Consider the following 9271-nt stretch of genomic DNA (forward strand, 5'->3'; position numbering starts at 1 on the left):
TGCCTGGTGACAGATGTCACAAAGGGTAGTGTCCCAGGAGATGCCACTAAGGATCCCAGTGTCCCTCCGCACCTCAGGGAACCCTGAAGCTCTTCTAAAACAGCATCTGCAGACTGACTAAGCAGGACCATGATCAAAATAAACCGTATCTGGCAGTAGGATGGAGAGAGACCTCTGGAATCTATTCCACTGGTCCCTCAAAGGCTCTAACAAGCAGAAAAGGAAAGCAAGACCCATTCCAGGAGTCCTCCACCAGCATTGCTGCCATGGTCTCAGTGGTTTCCTCAGTTTACCCCTTCCCTGCTCTGCTCCCATATCTCTTGCCTATAAACGCCACCTCCTGGACCAGTGCCAGCTGGGGAAGGCAGGACCAAGGGATGTAGCTGTAGTCACCAGTGCTGCCTCTCCCAGAAAGAGACCATGATGGCATGGAGGTGCGCTGAAGTTACCCCTCCTGCCCTGAGCTCTGAGAATATTGTCCTACTGGCTTGATGTGAGATCCTCAGGAGTCCAAGGAGAAGTTGGGCACCTTTGCTGTTGGAAGACAACCCAGTGCTTCACTAGAGGAATGAAACCTATCCCAAGAAACCTGCTCTCTCTTGGCATATGGCAATCCAGGGGAAGAAAAGTCAAGAACACGTGGTTTCCCAGGGCAGAGAAGCTATTAGGGTTCCCTGAAGCCTCTTTGTGCCATATTAACCCAGGTGCAAGGAATTCAAAACCCACTTATCTGTTGAGGAATTAAGTGTTCCTTATTTGCTGCCCTCCCCAACAAACTCATTCACTCCTTCTCCACCCACACCAGCAGGAATGATGAATGAAGACAAAATATAAACAATTTGGCCTTGTCTTTTTCCTCCCAACCTTCCAATCAGTTGTTTCAGTCCATACCTTAGCACCCTCATTTGGCCTCTTGATCATCCTGATGGCATGTCTACACAGCCTGGGCTCACTGCCTCTCACACACTATGTTTATTAGATATGTACACCTGCATATAATACATTTATCAGCAGCTCCAGTTCTGGGAGGGTTTCACACCACTCAGGATGGAGGAGACAGAGGGGAGCCTGCCTCTGAAGAGCAATTGCTGTGCCATCACTGCCCACCCTGTCCAGGCCAGAGGAATCCTCTTGTGAGAGAGGCAGATACACACATCAGCAGAAAGCTTATGGACAGGAGACAACACTTCTTGCCTGTGCTCCCTGCAAAGAATCCCAGACTGGTTTTGGTTGGAAGGGACCTTAAAGCTCACCCAGTTCCAACCCCTGCCACGGGCAGGGACCCCTTCCACTGGAGCAGCTTGCTCCAAACCCCTGTGTCCAACCTGGCCTTGAACACTGCCAGGGATGCATGAGAGTGCATCTTCAGCTCCTGGGCACTGCAGTCCCCAGTCTCCAGGACACCACCAGTGACTCTCCCCTAGGACTGTTTTTTTCTGCCAGCTTCTGATTTTTCTCCCTCTTTTCCCTTCTGTCTGCGTAACCTCCCTACACTCATCCTGTGTATCAGATAACTACCACATTTACACCAGTGTACACCACCAGTTGGTGGATTCAGGACGAGCTCCTTACGGAGAAGTTTTTGCATTACGAAAAAGACTTGATGAAACTGGCTTTTTTATTAGCAGTTTGGGCAGGAAGCCAGAAGGACTGAAGGGGTGATGGAGCCTCACCCCTCACCTTGTCATCTTGCCCTTTGGAAGGAGAGCTGGGACTGGGAGAGAGGTGGGCTGTGCCCAGGCTGCTGCATGGAAGGGGCAGGAAAACCTAGAGAAGAGATCTGATTGTTCCTGGCATACCAGCCTCTCATCCTGCACCTACCAGGGCATGCTGGAGCCATTGGAGTCCACTGGAGTCCTTGGACTATCCAGCCAGGACATCAGGCTTTTAGGTAGTAAGGTCCTGAATGCACCCTCCTTTGCTATGATGCCCAGGTAGCTGGATCCTACCCACAGGGCACACAATGACACTGCCACTGTCCTCACACAGGTAAAGGGATGCAAACTAAAAAACAAAGACCAAGTTGCTTTTCCTTCTCCTCCCTCTTTCTTTCTTGGCGTCATATCACAGTGTAATCCTGCACTCTGCAGTTTAATTGTGTCCTTATGTCTCCTTTTCTCAGTGAGTTAATGAAAATTATTTCAGTTCCAAGGTGGAGCATGGAAGCCTCACTCTGTGCTGAGCTTGAAACCAAAATACGGCCCAAGAGGCACACGAGCTGCTGCTGTGCTGGGGAGTGATGGGCTGAATCAGGCTCCTAAGCCCCTCCAAGCAGCTGAGCCTCAAGTTTCAGTTTTCAGCTCCCTCTCCTCCCTGCAAAGTCTGTTCAACAGCAGTGGGAGGTTACACATAGAGCAGCTCATCTGCTATGATCCGTGGGCACACACGTGCATGTGCCCCAGCCTCCCTCCACAGGCACTTCACGACATTCCCCAACATATCCATGGAGCGACGGCCACGGGCTCTTTGCCGGTCTGTAGCTCCCTCCTCAGCCCTTTGCTGTGCACGTCCTGGCTGGAGCCGAGGATGAGGACACAGGCAGCAGCACCGCGCACGGATTAACCCTGTAAAGTCAGGGACAACAATTTGTGTTCCCTCATCCAAAATTCATCGCCTGGGAAAGCTGCCCAGCCAGCTCTGCCAAGAGGTGCTTCCGAGGGAGTCTCTGCTTGCTGCAGGAGTGATGGTGTACAAGCACCAGCACTGTTTACCTGGCCAGGCGATGCTGTCATTGCCTACTCTGTCCTGTCATGAAAGGCTGGGAATAAAGGAACACACATACATGCTCGCTGGGTTGGGGACATAGGGACTAAGGTGGGGGGATAATGGAGGTCATCTTGTTTATTCTGGCTGAGAGGATGCTAAGGGTGAATTAATGGTGGCCAAAAATTCCCTGGAGGGCAGGTACAGAGGCAACAGAGCCAAAGCCTCTTTGGTGGGGCATGTCACAAGGGACATATCCCTAAGCTACACAGGGAAAAAAAGCTGTATTAAAAGTTATAGTTTTAAAAGGAAAAAGAAAGCCTTTGGGACTGGCATCCTGTCTCACAGCATCCTTTGCATGGCCTCTGTAGGGAGGGTTGTGATGCTGTGGATCCCAATGCTCCTGTAGACTTGCGAAACATCCCTTCTGGTTGAACCTGGGGGAAGAACTGATAAGTGCTGGTTTGGAATAAAAAAAAAATAAAAAAAATAAAAAAAAAATTCAAAGCATTCTTTTCCTGAAAACTGAATAAATAAACCTCAGTACAAAACTGTTTGCCCCAGCCCCATAAGCAACCTTGCTCCCTGTGAACAGGGCTGCATGCAGTAAAGGACTTGAGGAGGTACTTGCTGTACACTCATAAATCCCAGCTGCCCTAAGGGAATGTTTTCTCTGGTACTTTGAGAAGACATTGGGTGAGGGATAAATGGGCTGCTGGTCGGGACAGCAGCATGATCTGGACCAACACTGAGGCCCCAGATGATGGTCTTTATTGACAGCTTGCTTCTGCGTTTTCTGTGTTTACAAGCATGCTGCTGAAAAGCGAGGAGGGATGGAGGTGAGGAGGCAGCCCTGTCTCAGCTTTGGACCCCCAAGGTTGTAACCTCTACTTCTCTACCTGATCAAGTGCAGCATCACATTGGAAACATGCCAGCTAGGAGCTGGGAGAGCCAGTTTCTCACTGGGACAATGAGAAACAGTGTGCGGAGACAGCAGACTTCATGAGGAAGACTGACTCCTGAACTGGAAACATCCCACTGCTTGGGACAAGGTAATAAGGGCTGGAAAGTGCTAGCAATGAAACCACAAACTCACTGCAGGGATGGTGCCTGGAACATTCATTAGAGTCACAGGGCACCAATAAGACGAATCTATTTTTCAATATTCCTGGTGGATGAGGTAGCCCCGTGGGGAGTTTGGCCGCTGTAAGCCACAGGGCACAAAAGGTCCTTTCCACACACCTCATGGCAGCTCTGACCGGGAGCTGTGGCAGAGCTACACCAGTCCTCCAGTGCCAGTTAAGACATCCAACAGGCTCAGCAATAAAGAGCATGAAGAGATGGCTTTACCAGCTACAGACCACGGTCCAGGAGGGAGAGGTCTCCACAGGGCAGCCACCTGTCTAATTCCACTCACACAGGCAGAAAGCTGAAAAACAAGCTCAACCACGAGCTGCTCTTACAAAATAACCTTTTTGGTGTCCCTTCCTGCTCTGGACACAGCAGAGCAAGGACATGGGGACATGAACTGACACAGGAAACTTCTGTCACATGTGACAAGTTAATGCTCCCACTGAGACAACACTGCAGACAGAAAACTACTTGATCTGTAGTTCTGGGCTGGCACCCGGGTACCATCCTGAGATTAAAGTGGTGAGAAATGATGGGTGAGATGATGGGTTTGCATGTCTCTCAGCAGGGTGTCTGAATGCTGCTATTTGGACCCCAGAACACAAAATCATTTCAAAGGATTGTAAAATATCTAGTCCATTATTTGGGAATTGCCAACATCCTTCCATGCTTAAGGAAATGTGGTTTAAAGCAGTGGGAAAGAATCACCAGTCTGCAAGAAGCTGGATGGATGAGGATGGATTCACAGCCCACAGACACTAGCATCTCCATAAGCCCAGAAAGAAGAGCAAGACTCAGTTGGTTTGCTGCACAGCTATACAAGTCAAGGACCTCGAGTCATGCCTGTAGGAACAGTATCACAAGACCACATGGGCACAGCTCTGGAGAAACAAGAAAAGCAGCATCAGGACAGTGGGAATTGTACAGCAAAAATACAGGAGTGTCCTCATCCTAATAAAAGCCCAAGTAGTGCACCAGGAGCCAGAGTCAGCTCTCCCACCAAGCCAGCTATGCCCATTCTCCTGAACAACCCTGGGGAAGAAGCACCTTCCCAGTCAATGCCCTGGGCATGGGAAGAGGGAAGGGCAACAACATCCTGAACAACCCTGGGGAAGAAGCACCTTCCCAGCCAATGCCCTGGGCATGGGAAGAGGGAAGGGCAACAACAGGCATTGCACTTCTTTAACTAGAGAAAAGCAAGCCAGCTGGATCTGGGAGGTAAGCTGCTGTAAAGTAGGGTAGCATAGCCCAGTCCACCTGGGGATAGGTCTCTGGTGTTAGACCAGGGCACTGTAACTTTTAGGGGTTGCATAACCTTTGCTAACTACTGTACATGATGCTGGGCTCTACTCCTTACTCCTCCTTAGGAGGCAAGGAGCAGAGAGCCCTGGTTTTGTAAATCTTTGTCACTGAACAGCAGCAAGATTAGAATTTAGTGGCCATTTGTTGCTAGTTTTCATCAAAACAGCAGCCAGCACTACTGGATTATGTGGGGAGCTGGAGAACCAAGAACTGGCCAGGATCCTCACTCCCTGAAGGTGATGACACCGCAGAGATTTCCATGGCCAAAAAGAGAAAGAACTGATGAAGGGGAAGCCAGCCTGCTGCAAAAAGGGTAGCAGGGAGACCTGCAGGCCAGTCAAGAAAAAAGAGAAAACACTCTGCATTATTGGAACAAGCCATCATGAAAACCATTCCAAACTTAATTCACTTGGATGGGATTTCATGTGGTGCTTACAAGAATTAGCACTTTATCTTTGCAGACACAAGAAGTAAGAACTTGTTCTGCCATTGTGCAGTCACTGATTCCCTTTTTTCCCTCGTTTTTTTTTCCTGAAGAGCAAGCAGAAGCAGCATCTCTGTACAGCTCACCATGGGAACTGCTGTTGTGAGCAAGGAATGGCTGGTATGTCCTCAGGATATCAGTCTGTAGCAGGTGGCCAGAAAGACACAAACCCTTGGATCCAGGCTGTACCCAAGGTCAGCCTAGATCCAGCTGTGCCCCACTGCTGAAGACCTGGAAGCCAGCCTCCCTGCAGGGAGCCTCAGTGCTCAACTGGAGCATCAAAGAAACTGAAGTGACTTCTTTGGAGAGAAGCGGTTACAACTGGAGGGCTGTCGTTAACCGTGGCCAAGCTCTTCCATTGTTATTTCACAGTTGCTTGATGTTCTGAAAGATATTCAGAAAAATGACTTTAACTGTCCTGTGCCAAACTGGGTGAGGGTGAAAAAAAAATGGAATTTGGCAGACATGTTGTTCATTCAGCATGTAGTTTGGATGACGTCCAGTGACTGACACAGGAGTTTTAACTGATCTGGGAGACTAGAAACCATTCACAAATAATTTGATTTAGGGTCACTGTGATCTCTTTTTATAAATAATTTTAATTGAGATGTATTTTTTTAATTAGGATCGACAGGCCTAATAGCAACTCTATTGTGTGCACAGCTCATCGTTCCCATCTTCGTAAATGACTTACAGATGTGATGTGCTAGTTTCTTGTTCGCTGCACAGGATGGGGCTTGTTCATGGGGCAACCGATGCCCCACAGACAGTGCACAAGCCATGCTGGACTCCCCTCTCCAAAGGCACGTTCTGAAGAAGACCCAGATGGAAAGCAAAGGAAGATTTCACCATCTGATTACATGCTCCAGTTTGGGGGCTGGTCTAAGCCTTTGTGCAGCTTCAGACATCCCCACACTGCTGTAACTGCCTTCTAATTTCTCTGGCTCCAAGAGATGGTAATGACAACTTTGCTTTGCTTTGTTGCTCTAACCTCCATCATGGCTCAGGAAACACTCTGAACCAGAATATAATCCCTTTTGGACCAAGGCAAAGATCTAACACATCCTGGCAGAAAGCTGTGTCCCATGGCAAGTCTAAACTCAGATCGCCCAACTAGCCTGAATAGATCTGGAGAGACTGCAGGAGAATTCGGACAGCAGATGGGAGAAGAATGGCTCTGCGACTTGAATGCATCCTTCTTGGCAGCATCCTCCATGTGTGACAGCCTTCTCTTTGACTTGCACAATAACAATTGCATCCCAGCCACTTTCGTTACTAATTGTATCTGTTGTTTGAATGGCTCTTAGATTCCCTCCTGTGATTATAAATGTTCATACAAGTTCCTGGAGTCAGCAGTTGTTGTTTTGTAGCTGAAACACAGGCTTGAGCTCCAAACTTTGAGATGCTCACTGTGATGATCAGCTATGTTCATAAATGCCCTCCAAACTGGATTCCCAAACAAAAGTCCCACTGATCCTAAGCCTGAAATCCCAGCCATTACCCTGCAAACCTTCTCCCTTGTCTTTCAGAGGAACTGAGACTGGTGTGATAAAGGATGACTAAAACAGTCAAAGAAAGGATTTATCTTATGATAAACTTAGACTACCAGAACAAGGGTTGAAGGGGACATAATTGCTACTGAGACGCGTGGAAGGGGAGAAAGCATGAGAAAACCTTGTGAAAGCTCCAAGCTGAAAGTTGTGGAGCTATAAAGACATGATAGATGTAGGCTAGGGGTGAAAACATTCCTGATTTTCAGAGCAAAGAGGTCTGGGATGGGTTTCAGCAGAACCCACAGAAGAAGCCTAGTATGAAGCCTGCTAAACATATGGGATGTATTGATATGACTGCAAAAGCAAGGGAGGGCAGTGTGTGACCTAGGAGGTCCCTGCAGGATCCCTAGCCGGTCTTTGGCTATACCTGTACAAGGTATGAAAAGATTCCGTTGGCTCCTGCATTTGTCCATTGCCTTCATCCGTCCTGTTTTGCCCCTCATCTCATTCAAGCAGTCATCCCAGGCTTCCCTTGTCCACGTGAGCTAATTTTAGCACTGAGCAGACCAATACTGCAACACAGTCATGCCCAGACACCCGGGATATGCCTACTGAAAAAGATTTTACCTATTGGGAATCAAAAAAAAAAAAGCACTTTTTGCTTTGTTCCGTTTACCTAAATAAGTAAATGCTTGTATTCAAGGCAAATTCAGAATCAAACCCAGAGTATTGGGTAGCTGTTGTAACTGGAAACACAGCATTATGCTAGACAAACAGGGTCCCACCAGCACAATTCCACCAAAGGAGAAATGTTGGCAGGTCTGTTTCTGGAATCACCAGCATCCCTGGTGTGCACCCCTTCTGAAAGCAGCAACACTGGCCTGCATTAGTGCTGTTGAGGGGGGAAATAACCTCTGCTGCTGGCGGCACAGGACCAGCATCATCACCACCAGCAATTTCACCCCACTGCACTCAGAGGCAGACCAGTCGGTGCCTCCCAAGTGCCAGGTTTTTCCCAAATGCACTTCCTCAGCAGTTACACATTTCCCAGCTCTACTGTATAAATAAGGCAGTGGTCTGGGCTCCATAAGGATACCTGCTGGCGTCAGCAAGAGGCTGCAATTAAGGTGCTTTAATGTCATTTGTCTTCAGCATGAAATCAAGAGTGAGGGACTGCAAGGGCACCAGCCCTCAGCCCTGGCCTGGCTGCACCTTTCCCACACCCGGGGGCCCACTGGGAGAGGTCTTGTGGCCGGGTGAGATGAAAGGCAGAAAAGCAGTGTGTCCCAGGTGTCTGGGGCCTTTCTGTCATACAACATACAGCTGCTGACAGCCTGCAAGCTGCAACCCACTGGAGCTCCGAAACATGGCTGCTGGGTGGGAAGGAAGCTGCTTTCCTTCTTTTTTTATCACCCATGGAGTCAGTAATAACCAAGGCTTTAATCGTAACGATGGGGCAGCCTGGGGGTCCCTCCCATGACACTTAAGCAACACCTAAGGCCCTGAGACGTGTTTAACTCTCTCCTGGATGAATGTGCAGAGCCCTCCACAGGCCACCATTAAACCTGCCTGGCAGCAGGACTGCCTTGTGTAGCGCCTGCAGGGATTTGGGATGCTCGAGGTAAATCGGTGCCTTTCACACAAGTCTGCACCCGGTGTCCTGGGAGCAGCAGGCAGGGAAGCAGGCCGGGAAGGGGCCTTCAGCCAAACTCAGTTTGCTCGGCAGCCCTCAACATCGGGGGAAGCATCCTCATTTGGGGTGGAGCTGGCTTGGGATCCAGGTTTTGGGATCCGGAGTTTGGCAATATGGACTGGAAGCTCAGAGATCTTCTCTAAACCGCCCCGGAGAGCAGCATTTGGATAAAAAGCCAACTGTTCGCTGCGAGGGAATATTGGGGGGGGCTCTGCGAGGTGATGCTGATGGTACACTGCCCGCCGGCACCTGCGGCACCTTCAAACCCGGTCCCCACTCCCGCTCCGCTCCGTCTGGTCCGGAGCTCCCGGTCCCCGCCGTGGAAGTATAATGTATTTAATAAATACACATCCCACTCCACGCTCCCACCCGGGAAGCCCTTCCGCCCGGTACCCCGATGCTGAGTGCTGCCCCGGCACAGGGATGGCTGCACCGGGATGGGCGGGCTGGCGGACCCCGCTGCTC

The sequence above is a fragment of the Neopsephotus bourkii genome, unplaced genomic scaffold (genome assembly GCF_033783945.1).
Source record: "Neopsephotus bourkii isolate Nb327-2 ecotype Australia unplaced genomic scaffold, CSIRO-AGI_Nbou_v1 NB_716, whole genome shotgun sequence".
Classification (NCBI taxonomy): Eukaryota; Metazoa; Chordata; class Aves; order Psittaciformes; family Psittacidae; genus Neopsephotus; species Neopsephotus bourkii.